General features: G+C 38.3%; 2 protein-coding genes across 2 annotated transcripts in view; one reads left to right on the top strand and one right to left on the bottom strand.

Annotated features, from left to right (window-relative positions):
* Nucleotides 1-1,318, bottom strand: part of cntn3a.2 (contactin 3a, tandem duplicate 2) — a 40,842-nt gene extending 39,524 nt beyond the window's left edge. The window contains exon 1 of the mRNA XM_067591919.1: nt 803-1,318. The gene's annotated coding sequence lies outside the window, so the exon portion shown is untranslated. The remainder of the gene's footprint in view (nt 1-802) is intronic.
* A 15,243-nt stretch (nt 1,319-16,561) lies between these two features.
* The window catches only part of LOC137184342 (neural cell adhesion molecule L1-like protein), a 54,484-nt gene continuing 52,024 nt past the window's right edge, over nt 16,562-19,021 (top strand). Inside the window, exon 1 of the mRNA XM_067591912.1 lies at nt 16,562-16,709. The gene's annotated coding sequence lies outside the window, so the exon portion shown is untranslated. The remainder of the gene's footprint in view (nt 16,710-19,021) is intronic.

The following is a 19,021-nucleotide window of genomic DNA, read 5'->3' as shown; positions in this document are numbered from 1 at the left end:
GCCTGAGCTGCATTCATCACAGATATTCCAGCTGACATCTTGGCATACCAGTATGCAATTACCTGGTGAGTATTGCAGGGTATAAATGGTGTGTGCACCTTTTTCACCTACAGTATCTTTGAAAGCACAATCCCAGTCGCTGCCACAACACTCTCAAGGTTTGCTTAAGAAACATATTTGGATAATCCTCGATATCACCTGAATACATTCATGGTTTCTTAGTGCTCAGCCTGCACATAAAAGCACCATACTGTACATGCAAGTCCACCCAAGATGTGTTGGTGTTAGCCTACAGCAACACATTTCAGACAGTGAGGTGAAGTGAAGCTGGGCTGCAGTGTGGCATCACACCAGGTAGGCACCACAGTAGCAGTTAAAAGGCTAAAATACCACCATGTGACTCATGTAAGTGCACACGTACATCACTTTGACAAAGAAAAGCGTGACTGAGCCAAAAAGCAACTCCTGATTATATGAAGAAGTGCCTGTTTCTGCATGCATGCCTCTCCTAAATCAGACTACTCTGTGTGGAGGAATTGGCTGCAGTTGGGAGGGCGCGTTGTTCCTGCTTAAAACAAACAATTATTATTATTATCAAACAGGCTATGGCAGTAGGAACTGATGAGCCAATTCGGGATAGTAGACAAGACAGGCCGACATGTGAGCCTGTTAGACTGAATAAATATTTCAGCATATAAATATCACTATGTAAATAATTTAGCTTTCTGTATTTGTGCACGTTCGCAAATGCCAAGCGCGCTCATGGGGTGTATTTTATTTTATTTTATTTTTTTTGTCTTACCTCTTATCTTGAAATATCTTGAGACCAGCGGGAACCAAATTCAGCCCTCACAGAAAAAGCGACAAATTGATCCTCCATGGAAACCTTGTTAGGAAAATTTCGGTCACAATCGCAAGGTCGTTCATACAGGTGAAATTGAGCCGGTGGTCAGTCAGAGATAACGGGTAACGCAGGAGGCATAAACACACGCGTTTCATATCGCTGTTCTCCCCCTTCTCCTCCACTCCCCATCACAAAAACACACACACACACACACACAGGCACACACACACACTCACACACGCACACGCGCGCGCACACACACACAAACAACACCCACGTTGTTTTCTGTGCAGAATCACATTTAAATCATCCCCCAGTCAAGAGGCACGACTCTCGCCTCTCAAATCAAACGCGCGCAGGTCTGGAAATGGGCTTGAAAAGGAATCTTGCAGAGGTGATTTATTATGCGCATCAAGTCAGCTCCCCCTGCGAGGAAGAAGTGGGCTGCACGGCGGCGAGGACGGAACAGCCAGAACCAACAGCGTCGGGATGGGAAGGTGCGGGAGGGAGGAAGACGCACCTGGCGGAGAACTGCGCCCCCCTGCGTCATACCACAAAATTGCCATGAAACTGTGAGCCTGAACGGTTATCATCAGCTAGTAGGGGAACATGGGGGCAGGTGCGGTTTTTCAAAGCATTTCTTACAAATTTAGAAAACAAAAATCACCAGAAAACTGCTATTTTTAAATGTCTGTAGGCCTATATCTTAGTCACACAACTTTGAAGGTCGTCTTTGCCCACATGCGGTTTATTTTATAATATTGTATTATATGTATTGTGATTTACTATGATGTGATTTAACCAACCTGTGAAGCTGAAGGCAAATTTCCACATTTATAGACAATAAAGATTACTATTAGATTAGATAAAGATTACATTATTATCATTGCCATCAAACTTATCCATAGTTTACATTAGAAAATACTTAGAGTACACTGTTATATTGACAACATGGCTAAAGCATTTTGACTACCATGTTTGCAAAACATGACACACTGACATTTTTGAGAGATAAACTAAGAATTTTGAGCAAGTTAAGGCTGTTTGCAGGTAACCCATCGTGTGGTGCAGAGAAATGCATGTTCTGTTTTGCAAATGTTAAGGATGATTCGAGGAATGTACCAAAGCAACTGAGAAAAACTGTAATCTAAATGCATGTTGCATACAGCCAAGACCCACAGAACTGCAAACTATACACTATATGATGACACATTCATAAAAGTAAAATATTAAAGCCGCAGTAAGCAATGCTTAACCACTAGTGAGCAATTCCCTAAACATTCATAAATTAATCATCAGTACAAAATCTGACCAACTGTGTTAGAGTTTGGTTCTTTGATTTAAAAAAAGAAAAGAAAAACACACTTTTGTACATAAAGACATAAAAAGTCAACTATGACTCCAAAGAAGTATTTTGAAACTTCTGATCAGAGATTAAAGTCGATTCAGTCGGCCTAATCGTGGGTGGAGGAAATAAATCCATCAGGTGTTTAAAGTTTTGTTTTCTGGCTCGGTGTCAGAAATACTGTGCAACAATCAAACTTGTTTTCTGAATTGCAGTGATAAAGCATACAGAATTTACTACAGCTCTGATTCACGACTGACTTTTTCTCAACAGCAGTGGCTCAACAATAGTGGCTCATTTGTTTTGAATCATTTGCAGTATCAATGCCACTGAGAAAACATGTTTTCTTAGAAAGCACCAATGGGACAAGTTGAAAGCAAACAAAATAATTTAACCTTGGTTGTAGTTTTACTGCATTGTAGTAGGTATTATCTGAGAGTATAGACAGAAAATGCTACAAACATGTGTCAGATATTTCGCTGGATCACTACAGCAGGGCGGCCCTACACAACAAAAGGCTGCCCAAAAAGTCTGTCACTGACTGATTAAATCACTGACTGAGTGATGAAGTTACACCATTTGTCGGCCGAAGCTAAGTATCCCAGAATGCATTTTGCACCAACCGACAGCAATGGCGGAGATTACGTTGTTGTAATTTTCGCTGTAGGAATCTTAATGTGTCAATTTTCTAAGTTTTAATATTTTTACAGGTGAAAATAGTGTGACGATTACTGAGGGAGACTGTCATGTGATATGTATGTGATCAGAGAACACTGTTGCCAGTGTAACTTACTGTCAATTTATTTCCGCACGTTACAATAAAGCACTTCGACATTCATGGTAAATATAATAAAAGCAATATAACAAATATATTTACAAATGCAACTTTACACACATAAAACACACTGTACTGAGGCTATTTACATTTAAATTTTTTGGGTTGTGGATAAGAGAAATAATATATAAAACATATAAAAAATACCCTAAATCTTACCAACCCTTCTTACAACAGTAACATATCGTCTACACCCAAAATCTGGTGCAATGTATTTTAAGTATTTTTAATGTTTTTTCTTATGCACAGCACCTTGAGTTACAACTACTGTATGAAAAGTGCTACAAATAAAAAAACTTAAAGGACCAGTGTTTAAGATTTAGGGGGATCTATTGGCAGCAGTGGAATATAATATTCATATTCCATATTCAACCCACCAACTCAAATATCGTACTCTTTAGAAAATATCAAATGTTAGCTGCCTGTGGCTCACTTAATTGGTTCCTTCGGCTCTGTGCTGTAGTGTACAGTTAGCTTATATCAGGAAAAAGTTTAAAGTACAGTATGTTCTCAGAGAATCTCCTGAACATGCAGAATAAAAAAAAAAAGATTGGTGACATTGTCAAACAGTGTGGATTATGCTGTAGTGCTCTGTCTTACTCTCAGCGAATTTAAAACAAAAAAGAACTTCATTTGCAACCCCTAATTGGGACCTATTTTTAATCATCTTTTGGGTTAACTATCTTGCATTTGGTACAAAATTTTCCTTGGCTTTACTTGACAGTTTTAAAGCAGCATTAAGAGATTTCTGACCATTAGAAAAATGGGTCTTTGTGATTCAACTTTCTCCACTAGTCACTTGTTTACATCAGTAAGCCTTCATTTTTACACTACACAAGTAGCATAAAATCACCTTCTATGAGTTTATGTGCTGGGAGTGGCTTCCATGTTATGATATGTGTGGGGAAAAGGGGGCTTGAGTGCCATTGGGATTCAAGCATACATGTACCAGAAACCAATATAATGAGCCGAAAGTGGCTGAAAACACAGAGTTGCAGAGTGGGGTGTTAAAATGAGAGTGTGTGGTTTCTTTGTGTGCAAGCGGGTATGCATCGGAATATGAGGGGGCTGAGTGACATCACTCAAACTAGTTTCTGTTTGAAGGAGACTGAAGTGTTGTGGTTACAACTGAATCTGTCCTCCACTGGACCACTCACGGCACATAACAAAATGCGCCTGGTTATTGTGGAAATGTAACAGAGCAGGTATCTGGAGTTAAAACTCAGAGCGTGCTATTTGTGATATTAATATTGGTGATATTTCTCCCTTTTCTAAAAGTTTATTTTGACTTGTCACAGTAGGAAAAGTATATAATATGTATATAATAAAATCAATAATAGCCTAGAGCCTTTTCATGACAGACATTTAAAAGACTGTCCTCCCAAGAAAAATGACACAATAGGTTATAATGTCAGTCGTCCAAAAATGCCATAACAACAATCATCCTCTTATCTTAACCCTATCCTAGCAGGTCGCCTAACTTTAAGAAAAGTTAATCTAACCAAGTAGTTTTTGTGCCTAACCCTAACCAGACTGTCACATTATAAAACATCATTATTTTTTAACAGTGATTTGTAGCACAGACAAATGATGATAAGAAAATGCCCCTACGTGTCGTTCTGGAGCACATGGTGAAACAATGTATTTGGTAATTTCAGAACTTGCTGACATTTTGACTTGTTAACAACTTGTAATTGTCCCAGTAAGCCATACCAGAGCCCTGAAACTGAATCAAGTGGAATGCAGCCATCATTAGTGTTATTAAGGGTCTATTGTGCATGCTGGCTCAAACTGTCATGACTCACTGGGACACTTGAAGAGAACAGAGTCATTATTAATATTATTAGTAACATTAATGATGGCTTTTCCCACTATGACAAGTCAAAATATCTGCTGAGAAAAATGCCTATTAATGCTACTAACTGGCTATTTATTGATAGGAATGTTTGATCCACAGTAATCCAAACACTTACATTTACATTTTTGCTGAAACTCTTTGTACTTATAGATAACATGTACATAATTTTATATGTTACATACTTTATTTACTCAATATTGTCATTCCGTTTCTTCACATTGTAATTGTAAAGCAGTTACCTCTGTCTACTCTGTATATACATCATCTATTGCATGTCTGTACATCCTGGAAGAGGGATTCTTACTCTGGAGCTCATCTGAGGTTTCTCTGTTTTCTCTGCCAGTTTAAGTTTTTCTCCCTTATCTGAATGGAGGATCTAAAGATAAATAGAGGGTGTTGTTTGTTGTGCAGATTACAAAGCCCTCTGGGACGTATTTGTGATTTGGGGCTCTATAAAGAAGATTTACTTTGCTTCACTTGACTATAATTTAAAACTGCACTCAACAACTGAAAGAAAGACTTGGTTGCTGTATGTACTGAGTTGGAGAAGGCTGAAGTCTCACTGTTTTTGATAAGCTTTCGCGGACAGTTTGGTGCATGGTGAAAAAATGTATTTCCAATGACAAGACTGGAAAGAAACTGCTCTCTTTCTTTATTCCCACTTTCCAACTCTCTCACAAAAACAACTGCCCTTCACCGCCCTCTGTCTCTCTCTTTCTGTCTGTCTTCTCTTTCTACAACACAGAATCTCTGCATCTCTCTTCTTTACCACCACAATCATGTTGTCTTTTTGTATATCAAACTCTCTTTCCCTCCCAAACACGCACACACACACACACACACACACACACACACACACACACACACACACACACACACAAAGTCATTATCAGTTGTGGGCCTCAGTGAAGCCTAACTGTGTTATTGTATGTCCCATAGTCCCTCAGTCTACTAGGAACCCCATTAAACCTACATTGATCATCTTCATTCCAGGCCTAGGATCCTTTAACATGGCCAGGGCATCGTTAATAATGCTCCATACAGCAGCCATTTGACATTTCCTTTAATTATGCCCGTAATTTATTCATGCACTTGATCCTAGGAGCTTGTTGTGAAAAGCTTCCTCCAGGAATATTTTATCCAGCTCCTCACGAGGCCCACGGATTAACCATCTTAATAGCAAACCCCTGAAGGTATTACTTCCTGCACTGTGTGTGAGTGTGTCTGCACACGTGTGTGTGTATGATGGCGCTGAGCGTTGTGCCTTGAATGCGCGTGTTAAGCTGCAAAAGTCATTAGGTCTTATTTCTCAACCATTCAGTGGACTCAATGTGAATTCTCCTGTATTACTAGCTTGTCTAATTTTGGGAGAGCACAAAGAAAAGTGCAAATGGCTGCAAGATCTGCGCTTATCGCACAATGCAGCGACCCCCACATTTTAACCCAGTTTTGCAGACGAAAAAAACATTAACGCTTAATTTGCTCACTCTGCAGGTCGGTTAACAGACAGCAAAACACAGCAATTTTTTGACAAAGTAACGGAGGAAATCACAAAATCACAACTGCACAGACTTCAAATTGGATTTATGATGTTAATTATGATGTTGCTTGATTACAGAACATTGCTCAACTCCTGACTGCACACCTGATAGAATTTTTTTTCAGGCTGTGGAAAAAATGAAAAAGACACACACACATACACACACATACACACACACACACACACACACACATACACACACATACACACACACACACACACATACACACACACACACACACACACACACACACACACAGGTAGAAAAGGGAAGGTAATTTGTCACTTCTAAATGGAAAGTAATTTGAAATTTTGACAATTTGTCAGGACTGGAGGAAACAATATACAGCATACTTTATTATTTCATAAAAAATTTAGCAGCTATTGCAGCAAATACATAAACCTGCATCACTTTCACTTTCATTGTAATCATATTCCACAAAACCATAAATCCTTTTTGCTTTTTTTAATACCCCTTTGCTCTGCTGTATAATACATCTGAACATAAAACCTGAGCTGTTGTCAATCTAAATCGATTGTTTTCTGCAGCGTGTTCACTTAAATATGTATGTCAGAGGGTCATTGGGATACCTATTTCTCTCTCTTAGCTCCGCTTTCCACTCTGTTTTTTTTTTTTCTTTTTTACTTTACTCAGCCTTAGTTCATTAGCCAGACTATTTTCAACAGCCTTGCATAGAAGACTAATGGGCCAGTATACCTTTTATTGCATGCCATAGTTCCATGTATGTGGAGGTCCATTACTTTGGAGGATCAAGAATTTACTCTCTTACTGATAGGGAAGCCTTGCTAGGAGCTAACGAAGGGAAAGATCCACTTTGAGATAAATCCTCCTATAGGTCAATAAAAAAATTGCTTGGCTGCAGAAGAGTCCTGCAATTAGAAACCTGCTTGTGAGGTCTGCCCTGGGGTGAATCCAGTCAATTCAGTAGGGAGATATCTATCTATCTATCTATCTATCTATCTATCTATCTATCTATCTATCTATCTATCTATCTATCTATCTATCTATCTTAGTAAGCATAGATTGCATATACAATATCTTTGATTAAACCTGTATTTATCAATTGCTACAAAATAAGGTGCTGCACATACTGTAGCATTTCACAATTAACTAATTATGACTTCATCTATTTAAAACATGGATTACACACAATTACGAACAAAAACTGTTCCAAATAAATTGGTTGCCTCTACATGCCTCTTTGCTCTACATTTACATTGTCAGTTATGAGTACAGGAAGTCTGTATTATGCTACATTTGTGGCACAAAGAGGCTGCATAACAGCACAAAGACTGGACAGGACAGTATTCACACTGCATAAAGCGAACCAAAGCTTTCCTGTAACAATGATGGTAGTGTGAGTAAAAGACTGATGGAAAAAGTGACTCTATCCATTATCAGCTCTTATCCTTTTTGCTCTATTAAACAAACTCATGCAGAGTGATGCCCGGGGGGAGAAAACATCAGCCCTCTCCATTGCAACAGGAAGCAATACGGTTTATTGGAAATGTGGTCATAATCTGGATCGTAATTTACCAGCACTCACAATACTTCTGCTGTGCAGCAGAGGCTACTACTAATTATCTCAACCACAGTTTCATTAATTACACCAAGGTAATTCAAATAATTTACTGTTACAGTGATCTATAGTATTGATTACAGTAAAAATGATACCCTGATTAAAATGCCACACAGACCGTTCAGTTGCAGCTCTAAAACCTTTCCATTTACACTCAATTGGCAAAATAACAAAGTAGCTTATAATGGTCAGTTGTGCTAGAGATGGTCAGAGGTGTTGATTCAACTCGATGGTCATTTGGAGGCTGTAGTTTGTAGTGTTATTAAGCAAATGTCCTGTTAAGTGTTTTTTAGTCGGCATTGGTGAGGGTCTACTTGTGATCACTGGTGCTCTTTACTAAAGCAGTTCTCCTGTGTGTGGATATTGTTTATTGAGAAGTTCCTTTCACTGTTTTGTATAATTTCACAGTGTTTGGGATTGATGCACCGGCAACTTTGGCATCGATAACTGTTAAAACACAAAGGCAGCTTCACATAAATGAGTCATTTAAAGCTGAATACCAACCAGCAGTAGGTGCCATCTTCACGGTAACACATCCCAGTTTTTGACTGAGTTTTCAAGTCAACAGAAGGCAACTCACAGAGCCACAAAGAGACCGGTCACTATTAGCAGCAGTACATAACCCTCGCAATAATTTGGGGTTTAGTGTCTTACTCAAGGGCTCTTTCACAGTGTTTATGGTCCGTAACAACAGCCACCTCGTACTTGTCTACACTCCTAACCCAGTGCCAGGAATCAACCTAACAGAGTTTCATAGCTTTTTGATGGTCAGTATCTGCACCTCTAGGGCAAACTGGAAGTTTTGACAAGATTAAATTGCACTGACATCATCATCTCCTGATGCCTTTGCAGCCCTGGTAAAAGGTCCCTAAATCCTGAACTCGCAGTGCAGACAGAATTAGACTCACTGCCTGTGGCCTTGTACTGCTGAGAAGAAAACACTGGGAAAGGAGCAGGTGGCAGCAGACATTACTGCCCACGTCCTCATGCCAGTCTGAACAGACATTTTCCACACAGCTCATTTGGTTATAAATTCTGCCATTGGCAACACATAAAGTGATAACCGAATCAAAATGGCCTTAATGCGTAAGTTTTGGTAAGGATAGAAGGAGGGGAGGTGTTAAGTGTGGTAAAGGGTGAGAAGAGGAGATTATTAAATGGAACAACTTGCCATGTGTCATCAGTATTCAGTCAGGAAGTCTGTCCTGTTCACATATTCAGGGATGCTTTATTGGGGACGTACAGATACAGATTTAAATCATGTTTTTAGATAATTCTTAATATCCATAGACACACACAAACCTCATGCACCACCTGTTCATACTCACCAAGACATTCCCAATGTTTAGGTTGTGCGGCTGTTTCATTTATTTAAGCGGCTATAAATATTTAAACTGTAAAACTGTTGTGGGGGGATGATACAAAAGTACTCTCAGCTGAATATTCATTACCTATAAATATTTTAGCTTTCATTTCACCAGCTTTCCATTGACTCATCTTGTGTGTGTGCATACACAAGAGTACGTTGTTTCCAGCGCTCAGTTTTGCTGCCCAATATTAGGTTGTCTGGCATCTGCAATCAATAAAGCCACTGAACCAACAAGGTCAGCCTACCTCATACTGGAATTGGCAATTTTTCCTTTTTATAAAAAGCTACTTGAGTCTACACATTTCACTGATGGTCTTTGGTTGGCTTCAGGAGCACATTTTCCTCTTTTTAATATTTTTACCTGTTATGGACAGGAAAAAGATAAAATTGTTAATATATACTTCACTCACTCAAAAAGAAATTAATTAAATGAGCATATGAATGTATTAATATTCATTATTTAATATCAACTTCCATGCCTGTTATTATTTTTTGAGTATCAGCAGAAAAAACAAAACATTTTGGAAAATTCCTGGCTTAGTAGTGTGCCTCCTTAATGAAATGTTTGCCTCCTTCATGAGAAAACGAGTCAGTTGGGAGTTGTGTTTACTTTCATTTTGAGAGTATTAGAGGCTTATACGCAAGTGAACCCTGCAGTATAATGGAACAAACAATGGGGATGTCACCCAAGTGGATTTTCTTCCATTCTCCAGAGAAGGTTCCTGCACACTAACACACATCATGGATGTTCAGCATACTGTGCAGCCCAGTGCTGCGGGCATTTGTTTTCACACATTGTTCCCAAGTGTTCAATGAAAAGATCTATCCTCGGTGATTGGGGTTTAGATATGTATAGGTCCAAGGTGTAGACCACTGTATGGATTTTCAATAGTCTCTTCCTAATGAATGTTTTCACACTCCTAGTTGTCAATGACTCAATGATCTCCTGCACTTAAAAGCTACAAGAATATTAGCTTGTGTTTAAAAAAACAAAACATATCTCTCTTGATTTTTAACTTTACTCGCAATTAGACACCAAAACCTACAGTACACACAAAACAATCTCATCAGCACTCTCAAGGAATTGCAAAAACACAATCAGTCTCAAACAGCTGGTAACAAGCGACTACTCTGCACTTCTCGAGTCTTTACTTGCACATTTTTTGGTGACAAATGAAGCAGAAATTGTGTGAAAAGGCAAAGTTTTCACCATGAACAGCAGCAGATCTGCTAGGCTCTCAGATTTTCATGGATGATCAGTAGCTGGTTAAAGGTGAACACATCTGTTTCCCAATGCCTTCATCTAGCTTAGCACTCTGGGTGTCAAATACATGAATTATTCAAACATGTTAATTAACATAAAGGATCGCTTAATGGTCAACATGCTGACATACAGGTTTACATGAAACAGAAAGTCTATATTACAAGTGTATGAAGATAACTTTTGTTTGTGCGTTGTAAGGAAACTAATGGTAGCTTGGATTGTTTTTGTTTTTTTTGTTGTTGTTATTATCATGTCCTGCTCTCATTTAGTACAGGACATGTTTCATTATAAATACATACTAATGTACATTAAAGAAAACTTGTGATATGCCATTTTATTGAGATTCATTACATATACATTGTTGCTTTTAATGTGTGCATAATAATCCCAGTGTTCTGCATACTTATATACTTAAACTTTACTGTAAATCTTTGCTTATTTATTTTATATAGATAAGAAATAATAAATTCTGTTACTCACAGGGTTATTATTGTACAAGGACTTGGTCAGGCTTAAAGCGGCTGCCAGAAACAATGCAGTAGGCCTTGATTTTGCACCAATCTCACACCAAGGATGACAGCAGCCTGTTGTTTGGAATATGTAGTTACTTTATGTCTGTCAGCTGTTGCTCTTGCTACTTGTTAAGATATTGATTCAGTAGAAAAGGACGTCATGCACCAGCATTGTCAGACAAACTAAAGTGCATTGCAACATTTTTATCATTCTGTTCCTTAAAACATAGTCATTTATCTTTTTCAGCACTGTATAAACATCACACAAGCACCATTCCTATGCGCTTGTTCTTTTCATCGGCCTCATGCACACGCATTTTTCACATTTATAAATAAAGCAGAGGCCAGAAAAACACAGCAAAGCATAAATACAACCCTTAGTCACATATTCCCAACGTGCACGTCACGTGTATTAAAGTCATTTAACATTTCAATTTCAAATTTCTCCCTTGGGCACCTATAGTCTAGCAAGCTGCCTGTAATGCTGTTAAGTGGTGATGATGCAAGTCCTCGTATTCCACTGCAACACTGGTATTACACACATTCTCACACACATTCACACCCCTGGGTCTTGAGTCAATAAATGAAGGCAGCTGGCTTTGATTGCACTTATCAGTCAACATTTATTCCCAGTCCATCTCCACTTAGCACCCATTGCAATGCTGTTATCTTGTTGGGCAGCAAATATAAGACTGAATTTTTGCATGAGACATTTGATGTTCCCAGTGTCGTCTGCACAATACAGTCAGTCATTAAAAACAAATGCAGCATAAGCATTCTCCTCAGATTCGAGACACATGTTTGGTATTCTCTGAAGCATTCTTCTTCAGATAGAGCATTGCTCCCCACAGCATCATCTCCTTTCTTTCCACACCCCTGTCTTCAATTCTGGCCCTCTTTTATGAATGTGACACTTAAAGGTAAGGTTGGTCAAATAAAGAACCACAAAGAACTGCATAACAGGCACATACTGAAAATTGCACTGAAGGAAATGGATGCAGAGAAAGATCCCTGACATCTTCAGGTCGATGTGCACACACGCTGGGCCTCAATACAAAGAAACTCATAATTGGATAATTTCATACAGTGAGCAGTGGTTCAGCCTTGTACTATGGATAATCCTTGAAGCGCTGCTAATATTCACAGCCTGAATGATGGCCTTGCAATGGCAAAAGTGCTATCAGTCAAAGCAGCTGGCAGTGCTGAATCTCAGAGGAATTTTTGGTTATAGGTCTGGATCCTATGGTCTATAATTCAAAAAAAAAAAAAAAAAAATCATATCAAATGTATTTAGTTTGCTTTTCAGCCAGTTATCTGTCATCTATAGGAACCCACATCAATTTTACACTTGCTTTAACATTTTTACTGCACCAATTTAGATCAATGAGGATCATTGTATATTCTGAGTCTGTCATTTAGAAATAGACGACATAATAGCCAACATCAAGATAATACTCAAAATAAATTTCAAGCACGTATAAAGTGTTTTAAAGATGTCTCTCTTACCCTTTATGTGGAAAAATAAAGTACAATATTTTCTTCTGTGATGAATGATATTTTTGGGGGCATGCTGAAACATAATACAGAAAAAGAGAAGTTAACTGAAAGTGACAAATATTCTCTTTGCTCACCATGGTCTCACTTTAACACATATTTGCAACTTGTGAGCCTGGGATGAAGACTTTTTTGATTAACTGTTTCCTGTAAGATTTAGTGATTTGATATAATATTAGATTTCATGTTAAATCACTACCTGGATGGCAAAAACTATTGAGAAATTAATTCCTAAACTCCCTTGACTGTTTATTCAAATAAATTAAAATATGTCAGCAACAGACCCAGTAGTAGAAACACCTGAAGAAAATTTCTTGCTTAACCAACTGAAAAATCTACATAGATCTTCCACATTTAAGGAGGACCCTGGGAGAAGCAGTTGTGGTGCAGGTTTCTGCAGCTGGTGTAGAAATGATGTTTCATGCTCAAATGCACCTTAGAAAAGACAATCCACTGCATGAGACTGACACTGCGATATAGAGATCACCTGTCATCTCCTGTAACATCAAAGCTGGACATAAATCTGACCTTTCAAATGCACTTGTTTGGCTTAATCAGTCATTTAACATTTCCTTGCCTCTCTGAAAACACACAAGATGAAAAATGATGTTTGAACATCCTTGAAATAGTTACTGAAATTGAAATGAAAGACTGGTTAAAGCGTTCGCTGGAGTGAAGCTGTGAAAATCCTCTCTCTGGATTGTGCTGCTGCTTCCTCAGTGTGCAAGGCCATCTGAGATGTCACTAGGGGGCATCGTTATACCACTGGAGGAAAGACCTGCCCACAATAAAAATCCATTACCATGGCAACTGGATTCTCTTCACTTTGTCCTCTGTGAAATATATATTTTTCTCGTTTTCTCTGTTGCTCAAAAACAAAGGGCAAAGGTCAATGTGAACTACCACTGGGACTGCACATATTGATAGAAATAAATTGTTATGGGGTGTCAGAGTCAACACTTGAATAAAGAGTTTTCAATTTGTGCAAAACATTATATTTCCATGTGCTATAGAATAACTTACTGCCCTTTATGTCTACTGGCATGTAGGGCAGCAACTATAAAATTACTTCTGCTAATACATGCTGTGACTCAGACATGGAGGGGAATCTACAGATCTCAGTTATCAGCAGGGAAGTGCTTCGAGCCAGAGAGAAACACAACTTGAGGTCAAGATTACAGGTCAGAGAAGCACAATGGCCTTAATGGGTGAAAATGTGTGATCTCCAAGCGGATCTTCAGTGTTTCTCTCAAAGGAGGGTGATGTCAAGGTTCAAGACACAGTGTTCACTGCGGGTTTGAGTGGTAATTGGAATGTAAGCTTCTTCTCTATAGCTTTATAATAAAGTCTGAACCTTGAGGGAACGGAGCACGGTATGGACAACTTGGCACAGAGAATATATTTTATAGTCTATATGTGTCGATGGGGGTGAGGTTTTACATTGTTTTTTTTGTGTGTGTGTGTATTTCAATAAGTAGCACATATTTTTTTATAAGATTAAGACACAAGGAGAGATTAATATCCCAGATAAAACTTCTACAGGATTGTGTTTGTGTAAAATGCTAATGCTTGCACACTTTCACCACTATATTAACAGATATGCAATCGTCATAATATAAAGTATTGGGAGAACTTTATAAAACTAATGAATTACATACATTTAATTATTTTAATTAACTAATCTCTAAAATTTGAGACAATTTTCTTTCTGGTGTTTGAATACATCTTGCGTTGCATATGTGTTTTGTAGCTGTCACATTTTTTAGACATTTTTATGAGCCAAACCTTGACTGCAAAGGAAATTAAAATATCATATAGTCCAAAGAGTATTTGTCAACAAAAGTCTATTTTTATTGCAGGAGTTTACAGAATGGAGTGAGCATCCTCTACTGATTTGGCCTTCTGATTACACATAGTAGAATGATATGCTTAGTCAGGTGCGTTGTCAGTATGTCCATGACGAAATAAGCAAACATACTAAAAATATCAAAAGTAAAGAATCTGAATCAAGAGCAAAACACTGGATGAGTTAGATGTGAGGTAACTAATCTGACCACAGCACTGTGTACTAAACCTAGAGTGTACTGCCATGGTTATACAAAAGAAGCCAATAATAACATAATAATTATAATAATAATAATAATTATTATTAACATCAGTAAGATTAAGTTGTATAAATAAGAATATAAATATGAGAATACTTTTGATCATAATCTTAGTGCCTTCTAGGTATCAAAACATTCTAATATTCGCTGTAAATGCCAGAGATAGGGCTGCAATTAATGATTGCTTTCATTACTGATTAATCTCACAATTATTTTCTTGATTAATCGATCAATTGTTAGGTCTATAAATTGTCAGAAAATAGTGAAAAATGCCCACCACAATTTCTTACCTTGTACAGAAGACCAATAAATCCAGTAAATATTCATATTTGAGAAGCAGGAGCCTGTGATTTCTTGGCATTTTTGATTAGAAAAAAATGACTTTAATTATTCATCAGTTGTCATAATTGTTGCTGATTAATTTTCTGTTGATCCATTAATCAACTGAATAATTGTTTCAGCTCTACTTCTATCTTCATAACCCTTCAACATCATGGGAGGAGTCTTAGTTTAGATAATTAAAGCTAACTATGTATTCAGATGTTCTGACATGGATGGAAATGTTTATATCTGCAACATCTGAACACAGTGTGATACGTTTCTTATGAATCCTGTGAGCCTTTTTGCGTTTCTCTCCAAGAATCTCTCCACACACCTGCACTTCACATTCCTTCTCACATGTGAACAAGCAATGCAGGTGACAGAGTGTTTCAACATGAGGACAGTAAAACAGACAACTCATTTCTTTTTTCAGTCTTGGTAAATGTTAAATGTGTTTTTTCACTCAGTGAGCTGATATGGCTCTGCTGTAGCTGGAGTGTTAATATAAGTGAACTCAGATGGGTGCGGACTCACTCTGTGCAAACACTGGCATAGTTTTATGTGTGCACGACATGAGATACAGCATATTGTAGCCCAGTGGTTCTCACAGTGGGTTTGGGGACCCAGGGGTTTTTGAGGAGGTTCCAGGGGGTCCCCGGCAAAAAGGGGAATAATTTATTTTCACTATAATTCCATCCATAAACAACACAATGACAGAATGTATGATTATTATGGTCATGGGTTTCATACACTATCTGTAATCTAAAAGCAAACATCTTATCAGATGGGGGTCTGTAGTCTAATTTGTGTCAGTTTAGGGGTCCTTGCAGTTAATATTTTTTTTTGCGAAACACTGTTGTAACCTACAGTAGGAACTGCTCCATTGAAATTATAGTTATTCTTGAGCTGTATCAACTTTAAATTCGAGCAGGTAAATGTCAGATACAGCAGAGAGGAGATGAGAAAGGAAGAGTCCACTCAGCAGCTCGTTCATCCTCTCAGGATGTTCGTAAAGGGCAATTGCATTTGCATGAATGAACAGTGATTGTCCTTTCCAATCATCATCAATCCAGTATCTGAGGTTCATAGGGAGGCTCTGCTCTAACACTGTGAGAAGCTACTCCAGGTAAGTTTATGAATGGGGGAGAAAAGTGGATGAGCTTACTCTCCAGCATTAAGCATTTACCTTGACAGACGTGCAACACGCGCGCGCACAAACACGCGGACAGAAATATTTCCCAACGTTTTGTATAGACACATATTTCTCTCAAAGCATACGGACGGATGCTGGTTATAGTATATGACAGCATTCATACCACAGACACAGAGTCGCGGTGTCCTTTGACCTCTGTCGCTTCTAAAATAGAGAAACGACCTTGCAGGACTTGACTCACTGTTGCAGTTGTTGACTGCGCAGTTTTGGCCGTCAGTCAAGAGTTTCACACGTTACTCGTCTGAGGTAAAAAGAAATGGAGAAGTACGGACACGTCGAGCTTCTCTTGAATTAAAAAAGAAACCTGCGCAGGAAGGAGACTCATCACTCCAGTTGTTCGTCTTATGGGTAAGCTGTACAACACAATTTGCTTTCAGACAACTAAGTGAACGTCATATGATCTGCGTTTGTGGCCGTAAAAAAAGCTTTCAGCTTTGTAGTATGCAGAGATGGGATGTCAGCACTTCTAAAAGACGCCGCAGTAATCGAATCATCAAACAGCTGCAAGTTTTCTCAGCTTAAACCAGGTAAGCAGGTCACAGGTAAAGACTTTACCTGTGACCTTTCTGATCTCTGACCTCTCTGTCTGAGCTCAGAGACAAAACAATCAAAACTTGACCTTTGCCAATGAACGTAATTGGACTTAGACTACACACTGCATCGGAGCCAAAATACTACAAGCATAGCCTACAGTCATCAAAAGTCAGAAACGAAAAGTCTTTGAAAACGAAACGAAATTTTGATAAGAGTTTATCTTCCCATTTTATTATTGGCCTTTTGATGCTGTTCAGTGCTGGACAGCTTCGTCCTTCATCTCCATCAGGCATGACTATGTTGAGGACATGGTTATGAAGTTGTAATTGGGGCTGGAAAAGTAGTTTTCTGAATATATCTATCTGTTGTTACATGCAAAAATACTTCAAATTGCAACTGGAACTGGTCAGAATTCATAGGTTTCAGCTTCCCAAATATGAATATTTTCCTCTATGATAATAAAAACTCATTATTTTTGGGTTTTGGACTAAGAATAGATAATGTTTTTAAGATTAATCATGGCCTCTGGGAACTGGGGATGGACATTTTTCACAATTTAATTTTCTTTTACAAATGAGAAAATAATTGGTAGATTAATCGATAATAAAAATAATTGTGAACTGCATCCCTAATTGTAACACATGATTACATTTTTGTGGTATGATAGTATGTTTTAACACTATTGTATCCAAAATCTGTAGAATGTATTTTATTATTATTATTATTATTTTTATTCAAAGATTTGATCGACCCATGGTTTGTCTGAGTGAGGCAGGAGCATTTTCGCACTGCTGTAGCAGACTGTGTTGATCACAATTTAGATGTTCTGTCTTATTTCCACACTTTGAGCAGCATTTATCGATATATTTCCTGCAGCAAATGTAATTGTAGAAGAGTCACATTTTCATTGACAGTTATTTGGATCTGATGTTCAGATTTATATAAATGTGGGATTTTGCTCCACAGTCATATTAAACTCACTGCTTACTTGCTGTCTAACTTGTTCATAAGTCAAAATCTCTGCTATAAATGCAAATTGTTCATAATGAGATCACATCTCTCTCTGTCTGTTCATCTGTCTGGCCGGTCAGAGAGTGAAGAGGAGTGGTGGAGGGTGAGTTGTGCAGAGCACTGGCCGCGCTCGCTCCTGTGAAGCCGGCCTATTAAAGCCTCTGCAGCTTTGTCATAGTGAAATGGGTCGAGTCTCTTTCTTTGTCTGACCCAACTTGACTGAAATGTGGTAATTGGGGAATCCTGTGATCCTCACTCCTTGTGGTGATGTTTGGACTAGGCTTTCAATAAATTAATTTACAGTACCACAAATTGTTACATGAGAATAGGGTCAGCCTTTCATTCAAACTGTGAAAAACATCTAGTCTCCTGCTCATTCAGGCGTGATGTGCTGCCTCTTAGATTCTCTCCCCATCACAACACATCACATTCCTCTGCTTAAAATATTGAAATCTACTTCATCTCTAAGAAATACTGTATCATGCGTGTTGTTTTGACTGGAATGTTCTCAGCAAGTATGAACTCAACCTTCCACATCCATGTGGCTCACTGGCATTTTCTAGTTTATGAAAGGCAGAGAAAAGATGATAAATTCTTCATGTCATATGGTGAGTGGTTTGTCTGAGTGTGCTTCTTATGAAGCGAACACTTGAATGCAAACTGACAGTGGATCCACGCTGAAAATGTCATAATGCTTTGACACCGTGAAATGAAAATCAAAACTTTCCACGGCGAACAGCTCCCGGGTGGCAACAATGATAGCACATAAATGTAAAGTGTCGCAGTAAATCACACTTCCTACTACTTTTTTAGAGGTTGCACACACCATCAACCTGGAACAGCCAGGTGTATCTAGCATGTGTTACCACATGCCGGGCATGCTGTCTCCACCTACCTGCTTTGGCTTCTAGAGAAAAGGAGGAGGTAATTGTCTCTCAGCAACCTCTGTAATTGTATAATTGAAGCCTGTCGGAGTTTCACTATATTTACTCAGTACTGCAGTTCTAGGTTGTACCCTGGCTTTACAAAGGTACTACGCTGACAAAAACACCTCCACAACTTGAAATTATGTGGAATACGTATTATATTATTCTGTTTTATTATGCAATATAGTA

Source organism: Thunnus thynnus, chromosome 6 (genome assembly GCF_963924715.1).
Source record: "Thunnus thynnus chromosome 6, fThuThy2.1, whole genome shotgun sequence".
NCBI lineage: Eukaryota > Metazoa > Chordata > Actinopteri > Scombriformes > Scombridae > Thunnus > Thunnus thynnus.
The sequence above is the reverse complement of the archived record's forward strand: the minus strand, read 5'-3'. Positions and strand labels throughout refer to the sequence as shown.